The sequence below is a fragment of the Pezoporus wallicus genome, unplaced genomic scaffold (genome assembly GCF_028554395.1).
Source record: "Pezoporus wallicus isolate ANWC-B61680 ecotype Strahan unplaced genomic scaffold, APGP_CSIRO_Pwel_v1 contig_3058, whole genome shotgun sequence".
Taxonomy (NCBI): domain Eukaryota; kingdom Metazoa; phylum Chordata; class Aves; order Psittaciformes; family Psittacidae; genus Pezoporus; species Pezoporus wallicus.
In genome coordinates this window covers 2,606,511-2,619,029 of record NW_026641153.1, presented here as the reverse complement: position 1 = coordinate 2,619,029, position 12,519 = coordinate 2,606,511, and the positions used below count along the sequence as shown (strand labels likewise).

Genomic DNA, 12,519 nt, shown 5'->3' with positions numbered 1-12,519 from the left:
ATACTTCCTGAAATGAGGCACTTTTTGGTTAAAAGGGATGTAAATGAGAATGAAAACTACTTTTATTCAGCTGTTCAAATTTAAACCAAAGTGTGTTTTAGGGAAGAATTTACAATTCTTCTGTCATTAAAAAAACCTTTTATGCTATATTCCATTCATAGCAGGTAAAAACACACCTGCATGTACATGAGGAACATAGAACATAAGACTGCTGAGGTTTTCTCCTGTAATCTTTTACTGTTTCTCCTCCCCTTCCAGTCTTTTATCTCTGTATTCTTTTCCTGCTATTTTCCAGTCTGTTATTTCCTGCTTATATATCCCAATCTCTTGCCCTTTATTCTTCATTCAGTTTTCATCTCCTTTTTCCCCCACTGCTTAGACCATAAGGGTGAGAGATCACAGCAAGCCTGAGCTTCAGCTGCAGAGGAGGTGTGACATTCTCTAGGAGTGATGTTCTCTGGGTTGGAATACTCCTGTATGTGGATTTAGCTGATAAAATCACTGCAGTGGCCTGCTGGTACTTTTCAGGCTAAAATTCACTAAACACAATGGGATAAAAAGTATATCTTTAAATACATATATTGAATTTTGATCGACAGTCCAGGGGTGATAGGTTATTTCAAAGGGAGATGAGTTGGTATTTCCACTCTAGGAAAACAGTGAGTTAATGTCTCACCCATTTTGCCTGGCATTTCCGTGCAAACACCACACAGTAAAATAGATAATGAAAAGCCAAGAGATTGATGCTGTCACTTTTTTTTTCCCTGAGGAAAATGTTAGTTTATGTAGTTAATGTTCAGCAAATTTACAAGCTGCTAACACAGTCTTAGAATGAGAACTGCTGGGCAAACATAATAATATGTAGTGCTACCAGCATTACTTAAAGTATGCCACAGTGACATTCACAGTAAAAAGAAATCCCATTAGTCTGGGAATACTGTATGTGTGTTTCTTTTTGAAAGCCAGAATTTACAACACACTTAGAAGATACAATGTTATCTTAGAGGGTATCCACACGGTGGTCAATATGTGCTTGTAATCCTAGGATTAAAAGAACGAAAGGGAATGTTTCCATGTAAAATATCACTTTAGATCAAAGCCGTTTATTTGACCTAAATTGTATGATGTCTTTCTCTAGCCACAAGGTTTTAATTAGCTCTCTTGTCTGCAAGGGAGAATGCAAAGCCCTGCAAGGTGTGAGTCATGCAGTCTCTCCCTCTCTCCTCTTGTTTACAGGCTATTGTCACTTCCTCATTTTTAAATTGCATGCCTTCTTTTCTGCTTGCTGCTTATTGGTCTGGTCTCTTCTGAAACAAAATGCAATCTTGGAAAACTGGAGATTACAAGACATTAAAAACAGCATGCTTGCATGCTTGTCACTTTTATTCACAGAACTTTCTTTCAGTTGCTCGAGCTTTAAAAAGACTCAATTATCAGCTTTTTTTCTGACTTACTGCTAATTCAGACTTTTTGGACCAGGTTTGTAGTCTTCATGTTTTTGGAAAACTTAAAAGAAGAAACATATTTGTTTGTTTTCTCTGACCCTTATCCTTCCAAAAGTATAATGATTAATACAAAAAGGAGCAGAGTGGTCCTATTATAAAAGAGTAGAACTGATTGGAACTGGATGATCTTAACGTCCTTTCCAACCCTAACTATTCTATGATTCTGTGATTTTCTGTGAACAGCTGTAATACCCAAATGTGTAGGGTTGGAAAGCTGTACTTTGGTCAGACAGATTTTTGGTAGGAGTAATGTCTTTCCTCTTTCTAGGGAAAATCAATTTTAATTTGGCCAAGTGATGAGGTTAAAGCTCATAGCTAGGACATGCAACAGATTATAACCATTTCACAGCCTGGTCACCCTCTCCCTGGACTCAGGGAAGGAAGTCTGAATCAGTTCTGAGTCAGTGGGACTTGAATTCCAATCTGTGTCTGCTTCATACAATTGAGTCTTCTATGAGGACATCTAAAGTGACCAAGATAGCTATCAAAGTAGAACAATTACTGTGTTGTCAGCTGGAGTGAATTAGTACGCACACTAATTAAGTGCAAGCACACACTGAAGCCGGCTCATGTTAAGTTTCTTGTCAACCAGCACCCCCAAGTCCTTCTCCCCAGGGCTTCTCTGAATCTCTTCCCTGCCCAACCTGTAGCTGTGCCTGGGATTGCTCCAACCCAGGTGTAGGACCTTGCACTTGGCATGGTTAAACTTCATGAGGTTGGCATCAGCCCACCTCACAAGTGTGTCAAGATCCCTCTGGATGGCATTCCTTCCCTCCAGGGTATCAACCGAACCACATAGCTTGGTGTCATTGGCAAACTTGCTGAGGGTGCACTCAATCCCACTGTCCAGGTCAGCGACAAAGATGTTAAACAAGACTGGTCCCAACACTGATCCCTGAGGGACACCACTCGTTACTGGTCTCCATCTGGACATTGAGCCATTGACCACAACTCTTTGCGTGCGGCCATCCAGCCAGTTCTTTATGCACTGAGTGGTCCATCCATCAAATTGATGTCTCTCCAATTTAGAGACAAGGATGTCGTGTGGGACAGTGTTGAATGCTTTGCACAAGTCCAGGTAGATGACATCAGCTGCTCTACCCCTGTCCATCAGTTCTGTGGCCCCATCATAGAAGGCCACCAAATTGGTCAGGCAGGATTTCCCCTTAGTGAAGCCATGCTGGCTGTCACCAAGCACCTTGTTGTTTTCCCTGTGCCTTAGCATGCCTTCCAGGAGAATCTGCTCTAAGTGTCAACAGACGCTTCACACACCTTCTCTCTTATTAGCAATTGTGACAGCAATGTAATGCCTGTAGTAACAAAAATTGAGAAAGAAAGTTTGAATGCCATTAAATTAGGAGTTCCGCATTGAGGCTACACTTATCCAGGGCCTTAATTACTCAAACTAGTATAACTGCAGTAGAAAGAACAGACAAAATGGCTATGTGTAGGAGATGGATAGGCAGGAAAGAGTTGAGGTTTATTATGGTGCACAGAGGAAACATGATCTTTGATTTATAGATGTGCATACAGAGAGAATCCTGATCCAACCAAGAACTGAGCTCAGACTTTCATTTTTTTTCCATTCAGAGCTTTAAATCCAGATCATTCTTCTTCTGAATTTGTTGTGGTAAATTGCTACTTTGATGGTATGAATCAACATGAATACTAGTAACATCTAAATGTTATCAGTAAGATCGATTGCATTTAGAGTGTAGTTCTTCCTTGTGTTCTTCAAGCCTAATTTAAGCTATCTGGGAATGGTCTCAAAGGAGTCTTCCAAAAATAGTATTAAAGTTAATTTTTAAATACTGCTTTTTTTTTTGGACATTGTTAGGAGTTTAGGCGAGATCTGGGAGAATGCCAACTTGGATTTAATACCAGTGTAATATCCTCATTACAGTAATGCAAAGATTGCTTCAACAAGGCAGGATGTCAGGATTCAAGATGCCAAAATACTCAGCTGGTTGAAAACTGGGAAGGCTCCACTGGCTTCGCTGGATTACATTGATTTACATTTGCTAAGAAACATGCCTAACAACATTTAATTTGCAATTCAAGCAGGTTAAAAGTACTTTGAAACAACTCCCCCCCCTCCCCCATTTTTATGCAAGAAACAAGAGGCTTGATCTTATTGCTGTTGTAGTTGCCCAGCTGAAAAAGTTACTGTTTGATAATATGATTTAACAGATTTCTTTTTTCCCCTGGAAGAGAAAAGGGAGTGTTTATAAGAAGGTGTTGTATATACAAGAACTTGAGACTTGAAAGCAGGAAAAGAGGATAAATGGGAAAATCTTTGTTAAAGAGATACCACATGTCCAATGTTCTTCTTTAAATGTCTCTCAACAAAGACATGGATTAGTATATGCCCTTTAATTTTATGAGTACCACGGTTTAAAATAAAATCCCCCACAAAACGGTCATGTAATTGTCCTTTCAACTTAAAAAGGTTCATATAGCTTTGCCTGAACTCTCTGTGCAGTCAGGCATTATGAAGATGCTCTGGCATAAATGATATGTGATTTCTATCAAGCAAATAGACTTTTAGAAAAATATAAGGAATAAAAAGCAGCTTAATAGATGTTTAAAATCCATGTAGTAAAATAAATATAGAAGATGTATCTGATCTCACCACCTTCATTTATTCAGTTGCCATTTTGTCTTAGTCAGGGCAAGAAAGTGTACAAAGTTCAAAGTCGCATTCTCTACCTACCGTTACCTCAGCATGCAGAAAAAAACAGGTGAAGAGCTAACTGAACTACAGAGCTAAATAAATATCTAGTCCCATTTTGATGGAAGTATGGTCAGCTTCCATTTTTACATAGACCTTTCATAGCAGAGACCCATGACTATGTTAATTGACAGTTCTTTTAATCTAATAAACTACAGCAACCCTGCTTCTGATTTCCAGCTCCTAAAATGCCTCTAGGGACAGGAGAGAGGAGGGAGGGATCCCTGCCGTACCCAGAAATGAAAACCTCGGAGTAGAAAGCATGCCTTATAGCAATGCTTGTCTGTTCCAAACTGATTGAAGAGACTACTCTTTTACATAAACACTGTATTAAAAACGTGGGTCTGTGTTAAGAGCTTTGACATGACAAACACACTGGAGCTTCACTGTGACTGTTACAGCAAAAAGATGCCATCTTGTACAGTATAACCTTTTCAAGGAATAGCATAATTGAATGAAACAGCAGATAGAGGCAGTTCTAAGGAAATCTAGTCTCTGAATCTGTTTCCTTTCTGATATATTGCTGCAAAAGCAATCCATGCATGATGTCCATAAGGCATGCTGTTATGACAGTCCCAGGAGCTTGCAGACTAACTTGCCCCTTAAATGATATTCATACTGAGGTAAAAACACTGTTTCTTCCTCCAAAATGAGAGATACATTCAGATATTTGATCTGTGGTGATGAGTTCCATTTACAGAATGAATCCACCAGCAACTGTTTGAAGTTTTTTACTTATTTTGTCTCTTGAATGGTGTTTTAAAATAATGAGCTTTTTCTTGCTGAACACCCAGTCGAGGTTCTGCATAAGCACATTTCATCCATTGCTCAGTGTGAGGTCTGTGTGAATGATGCACAGATGGTGTGAGTCTGCTGAAGCACTCAGACTGGCTGCAGATTCCCAGTCCTTGCTTTTAGCTTTTCAGGTCTTGGATCAGTCCCTAGAGTTTAACTGAGGTGAGTGACTTGTAAGAGACACTGGTCTCTTATTTCAGTTGCCCTGGAGCAGGGATGTTCAGGAAAGGTTCCTTCTGCCATAAGGAATTATACACTATGGATAATTTTCTGTTGGACTCATTAGAGGTTTTAGATAGTTAGTGCTATGTTCTAAAGGCTCTACAGATAGAGATATGCTGCTAACTTCTTAGCTGTAGAAGCTGAAACATGCAGCTTGCCTTGTGCTCTTCCTTAACAGTAATGAAGGTCTGTGCAAGGGGAGGGTTCAGTAGCACACTTGAGCATGTACAGTTTGTATCTGCATGAGTCTTCCCCACTATCATAAGTCATCTGAATTTCCTGTTTCCGAAAGCATTTTGGCACACAAGTTACCAGTACACATTTTCATTATTACTATTTTCTATGGTTGGCATATTTACGTGTATCTTTCTTTAAAGTCATAAAGTTAATGGGATAAATTAGCAAAGGCTTTATATAAATTTGGAATTATTTATTACAGAAAATAAGCTGATCCATAGAATTGAATTTTTAATTTATTTTTACCGGCTTTTTATATATATACCTATATCTACTATATTTATCAGCTTGGATTCAGCTTGAATATTATTCAGCTTGAATATGCTTCAGCCAAAGGCAAAGAGTTTTGTACCTCGTGCTATTCTCTCATGAACTACCAGATGGACCTGAGGGATATATGGCCACATTCCAGAATATACTACATACACCCTGGTTAACGCTGAACTAATGGAGAGTTTTGTGATTAAGAAAAAATATAATGAAGAAATGGCTTAAGGTGGCTTTATTTTAATAGTAACAACCCAACTAGGTATATTTGGTTTACACTTTTTTGGAGGTCTTGTCTATGGACTACATAAATCTGAATTTCATTTGAATGTTCTGATTGATAGAGATTCTGATCAGCTTGTCACTGTTTTGACCCTGAGTTTTAAGACACTTCTGACTTCTGGCCTATGAAATGTTAATATATTCCTGTGCAGTCTCCATCCTTTTTTCATCCCTGAAAATGGGAAATATAGCTAATACCACAACACTTACAGACACAGCTTGCATGACTGCAAAGCTGTTCAGTGTGTGCCCTGGTTGTACTCTCCTGTGCTCTGAGAAAGGAAAACAAGTACTTAAATGAATCAAATATGAGAATTAAGGAAACTTTTGTGTTCATTCAATAAATTGTGCCACCCAGTGAGGTTCACTATGACTGATCTCAAAAGTCAGAAAAAATTCATATCCTTTCTTTTCTCCTTTTTTCTCTTTTTGTTGTTTTCAATGGAAGAGAAGACTATCCGCTTTTTAAAAAACATAAAATACAAATTATTTTTTTACCTCTCTAAAACAAAATCCTAATTTTTTTTAAATGCCATCAGTAATGTGCAATAAAATAGTTTATCATAAAGTTTGGCCAAATAGGCTGTATATGAAACCAGTGCTCTGAAACACTTGGATTTTTTCTAAGCTTAACTTGATGCTGTTTACACTAGTGTCTGCCTCATCCCTAAGGCAAGGACACTAGTTTGCTGTCTCAGTTGAGTGTGGCGAAGGGAACTAAGGTTGATTACGTTTGAAATGGAACTATGAAGGGTTGGTAAGGAAAACACGGACATTTCAAGTATTCATTGAGAGGTTGGAATCCATTTACCAGAATTTAAATAATGGATGAGGTAGGTTAGACTGGTTAGAAATTCCCAGAATACAGTAGCCATCTTATAATAATGCAGTATTTATAAAGGTATGTGCCATTTGGGGTACGCCACTGCCAGTGATATGTTCTATGTGCAACCAAACACCAAAGCTGCAGGCATTTAAAGCAGAATCCTCCAAACTGAACTCTGTTGAGTTTACACATTCTAACCAATACCGAGATGTCAGGAAAATGAATGAAATCACTTTTAAAAATGAAGAGTGGAAAATATGAAGACATATCTGCAAGTTCTGTTTGTAATCCAAAAGGAAATTAAGAGACTGTCAGACACAGGGAGCCTCACTTATTGTTTGCAGATGCTACCCTCCCTCTGCTCCCTTAGCAATAAACTGGCATATTGAAGAACTCCAGAAAGCGAAATCTGCTCTAAATGACAAAGAATAGGTGGCTGCATTAACAAAGCTTGATAAGTCTCAAGGGAAGGGATGGCCTAATATTACCATAGCTCTAATTGCTGTTTGATGATCTGGATAATCTTGAAGCAGGGCACTGTGTTTGATTCGTTTATAACTGTCTATTGGCTTTAACACTAATAAAATCTGTCCTATTGGTGCTTAAGTTGAGATGGTTTTTGTCAAAGCTGAGAGCACCAAAACCAACAAAACCTGAACATTATAGCTAATTGGTTTCTAAGTCCTGTGGCTAGTGAAACAACCAAAAAGGCTCTGCTAGTTCCCTGCAATTTAAAATTACCTTTGGGGAGAGTCAGTAGGTGTTAAATTGCATTAAGAGCAGCTGAAGCGGGACAAAATTTCCTATGCATAAGTCAGTTTGAAAAATTACATAAGTGCCCATCTCAAAATATGCCAGAAATGCATAAGAAATGTGAAACTTTTTCTTCTATTGTTCTTCTGTTACAAGAAAGATTCACTTGTACATTCTGTACTCATCATGTGTTGAGATTTTTGGATTCTCATCCACTCTCAGCCAAAAGCCTGAGCTGAAACTGCTCTGTAACCAAGAAATGATGTAGTCTTGTTCAGTACTGTATTGATATCACTATGAAACAAAATTGAATGCTTTAAAATACATTTTTCTTAACCATAGGGGTTTTTTAGATCTGGTTTTGATGTTTGCACCATATCAGAGGTACAAAGCTGATTTCATTTTTTTTGCATGTTTGGATACAAAGTGACAATTACAAAAATCACTTCTTAATTTTAAAGTCCTCTGGACTACTTTGTTAATTATCACCAGTCAAAAGGGTCTGATGGTTCCACCCTACAAAGTATCCCTGATTATCTGCTTTACTTTGAGTAGTCACCTGAGTGAGCCAATTGTCTCTGGCGCTACTTAACTGAGGTGTAAGTGTTCCCCGCATCTTGCAGAATTCAGCCTGAATCATAGAATCATAGAATCAACTAGGTTGGAAGAGACCCTTAAGAATCAAGTCCAACCGTTACCCCAAGACAGCCAAGTCCACCACTAAACCGTGTCACTGAAGGCCTCATCTGCACAGTTTTTGAACACTCCTAGAAACGGTGATTCCACCACTTCCCTGGGCAGCCTGTTCCAATGTCTGACAACTCTCTCTTTGAAGAAATTTTTCCTGATATCCAATCTAAACCTCCCCTGTCACAGCTTGAGGCCGTTACCTCTTGTTTTCTGGGAGAAAAGACCGACCCCCACCTCACTACAGCCTCCTTTCAGGTAGTTGTAGAGAGCAATAAGGTCCCCCTTGAGCCTTCTCTTCTCCAGACTAAACAACCCCAATTCCCTCAGCTGCTCCTCATAAGAGGTCCTTTCACCAGCTTTAGACCCTTCGCCAGCTTTGTTGCCCTTCTCTGGCCCCTCTCCAGCACCTCAATATCTTTCTTGTAGTGGTGGGCCCAGAACTGAACACAGGATTCAAGCTGTGGCCTCACCAGTCCCCAATACAGGGGGATGATAACTGCCTTGATCCTGCTGGCCACACTATTACTGATACAGGCTGCAATGTCATTGGCCTTTTTTGCTGCCTGGGCCTGAATATGTTACTTGAGAATGAGCTAGCTCTGATAATATTTTTCCTAATGTGCACATTACTACTATGAGATGTCATGGTTTTCAACATATCAGCTGCCCCGTCACTTGTCATCCCAGACCTTTACGGCAGTCAGTGATCAAGCGAGTGATTCTGAAAAGCAACAGCTACAGTAAACTATTGGGGTGTTTTTTCCTTTGTGTTGTTGCCATGAATTTCAAGAATGAAGGCATCTGTGAGTTGCGAGGGAGCAGCTGTAATCTTATTTATACATTATATGTAATGGAGAGAAAGACATATTTTACATACTCAGACTGAGTTCTTTGAACAGACAGAATGCTGCTTGGGAAGGAGCATTTTTCAATGTTTTCCACAATAGATGGCTTGTGATTCAAAGAAAAGAAATGTCTTGTGAGGAAAGAGAAATCTATGGCATGTATTAGAAATAGAAAGAACTAGTATAATTTTGGAAATAGGATATGGTAGAAAGAATATAAAATTAGCTGCCTCTGGGCAGATTATGTATTTTTCTATGACTACTAAAAATTTGTGTTCAAGGAAAATATCTACAGTAATAAAAAAGTTAACAATGATAATCACTTACATGGATTGAGTGATTATTTCTGTTTTCTGACTTTTCCTGCTCCCAAGTTCTCTTCATCTATTTGGCTGTCTGTCAGATGGCTCCCCTTCTCCCCTTTTCTTACATCAGTGAGATCCAACATCCATCCAAGACGCAGGACTGGAGAAAAGATTTAGCATACATGTGAGGGGTTCATCGAGGAGATAGGCTAGCTATGGCATAGGGTCAAAGTTGATGGAAGCTGTAGGGCTGAAGACAGGCATACATATTCCATAGCCAAGGACCGGACTGAAATGGAGCCTATGGGCAACAGTGCAGGGGAAGGTTCCCAGTGAAGCAGGTTGTGGTCATTGAGACTTATTAATGCCCTGTGGTGGTAGAAAGCAAGAGACTTTTTGGAAGGACCAGGAGAAATTTGCCATGGGAAGCCACAGATCCAAAGCACAGATGATTTATTACTCTCAGGAACTTTTTCTGAGTGTAATAAGGACCATTTAAATAACATTTTACTGTTACAGTGGGTCTCAATCTCCATGGCTACAGTGTAGCAAGAGCCGTATAACAAAGGTGCATCTTTCGTTCTTTCCCAATTTGTACAGAAGTGGTTGATTTTCCCTCATGAGTCTTATATAAAACAAGAGAATGTCTCTTTGTGAGAGATTTATAAATATGTCCTTGAAGACTGAATGGAGAGGGCCATGTTCTGCTGAGGAGCTGTCAGATTTTCTAATCTTCACCACAGTCAACTATTGTCCTTCTTGTGTTGTTTCACCCTAATGCGACTCTATCATATTCTCTCCCCTAACACCTTGCAGTTCATTATACCAGAATACATATTCATCATTGAGAAAGCAATTGTATTACATTCCTGCCTGAATCAAGCAGTACAAGGCTATTGACTTCATAGAAAAACTGAAGTGTTTTTTGTGCTTTGACCTTACAGATTTTACTTAGTCATGTAATGAGGCTTTATTCTGTGAGAAACTCTAGGGTTTTACTGACAACTGGGAGGGCTTTTCGCAAAACAAGTGTGATTAAAGTACTAAAAATTATTTTAGATGTAAAAGCCAACAGAAACTTGTATTCACTCGGTCAAAGCAATTTAATAAAATGTATTAAAATTAACTCTTCTTAACAAGCCACAGAGCTTGCCAAATTGCATTTTGAAAGACGAATGAGCACACCTTTGCTGATAAGACCCTTTGTGTCTGTTTGAGATGAGCTTCTGCTAATTGTGTTTGACTTCTAGGTGGGAGGCTTGGAGAAATAAGAGTGCCAAATCCTGAAGCATTTATCATTTCCCCATGTGGAGTTGTGCTGAAATGCTGCAGTGCTACAGCTGAATGGAAGGGGAGCAGGCAACAACTAAATCATGTACACACCTCTTCAATAAATAGTGAATAATTCTTAAGCTATTCCTTGGTAGTTGAGGCAGGTCTCACGCTCCAGGAATGTAAAGAAGTGTTGAAATTCTGAATTATTTCTGATGTCTTTTGTTTAGGAGCTTGTGGGATAAATCTGTCACCAGCAGTGGAAGCAGGGGAGGTAGGTGCTCTGAGCCCTGCCATGGGGTAAAGCAAGGAGGAGGAGAACAAGAGTCACTAACTCAAATCTAGATGGGATCTTGTGCACAGCAGGACCCACAGTGCCTGTTAGAAAGATCTTAAGTTTTAATAGAACTCCTGTCTCTTGCAGTGGTGATCTCCTTGTTGAATGATTCAGGTTTTTGAACTATTCTGATAAGTTGTGCTGGAGAAGAAAAAATCTAAATGTGTTTTTTTTTTTTCTCATAAATACACCTGCTAGGCCATGCTCTGGTAGTCTGCAGCTTTCAAACCATTCAAGCTTGGAGGTATGGGAATAACTTCCTTATAGGAATGGGGTGTGTGAAAAGATTGAGTGTTTTCAGATTGGGGTTTATAGGTTCATATGTTTGCTATAAGAATGGGTTAGATAAGGATGAAAGTGCAAACTTTCTGTTCAGCTTCTCAGTCCCTTACCAGCATTGCTTACTCCTAACTGCTCTGTAGTGAAACATTAAGTCCAATAAATTATTTGTACTGGGTTTCTGGTTGGTGGGGTGGAAAATCACAGTTGTATGGATGCAGTGTGCCATCACCTTAACTTCTGGTGAGGCAGTGAGGTAACAGCATGTTAGAAGTCATATTTAACTAAGTGCTTAAACATTTCTAAGCATCTACAGCACTTGTCCTTATGTAGCTGGTCAGCACAATCTCCAAGTCATCCCTATCACCCATCACTTCAAACCTTCATGAGCACATACTTGACTGTGCCCTTACTGTATATTTTCTGAGCTTGTGGCTTTCTTAATGTTTGTGTATTACTAAACAATTTAATTACAATGAAATGGATTTTTTTCCCTCCAAATTTTAACATGTTTTTTCCTTAGTTAAAACTTTCATAGGAAACAGGTTTATATTGAAATTTTATGCTTTCACCATTGAGTAGCAATTGAAAAGCAACTGCATGAAGAAACAAGAAAAAACATTGAACAAAGGAAAGTAAACATTTTCAGAAATAAAAGAGTGCTTTAAAGTTCTTATTAAAACCATTCTTCTTAAAGCATAAACTTAATATAAACTTACTATTTAAAAACTTTTGTGAAAGTTATTTTACATTCTTCTAACCTATTTACAAAATCTTGTGACCATTCTTCTATAAATCTAATAACTTTTGATGCAGGTGCACTTTACACAGTCACAAATGAAGTTTAAAGAATTTGGTACTCGCTTCTCTTCAAAGAATAAGACACAAACACCTTGTAACACCCACATTCCAGTGTCTGTTCCTTCTGTGATCAGGGTGAATATTTGCTCTTGATGGGAGAACCTGAGAGTTTGGTCAGTTTTGAGGCTCCTCTGAAATTTCCATTCTTGATTCAAGAAACCATGGATCTATAAAACTGATTTTTACTCTTGCCCTGCCTGTAGGACTGTAAGGTTTTTCTGGTCACTGCAGTCCTTTATACCAAATTATACTCTAAATTATACTGAAGATAAACATTTTATGGAGTAATTTTGAAAATAAAGCACCTCAAAA

General features: G+C 38.7%; 1 protein-coding gene across 10 annotated transcripts in view; it reads left to right on the top strand.

The window, feature by feature from the left end:
• The window catches only part of CACNA2D1 (calcium voltage-gated channel auxiliary subunit alpha2delta 1), a 381,260-nt gene that overhangs the window by 61,099 nt on the left and 307,642 nt on the right, over positions 1-12,519 (top strand). The window lies entirely within an intron of this gene.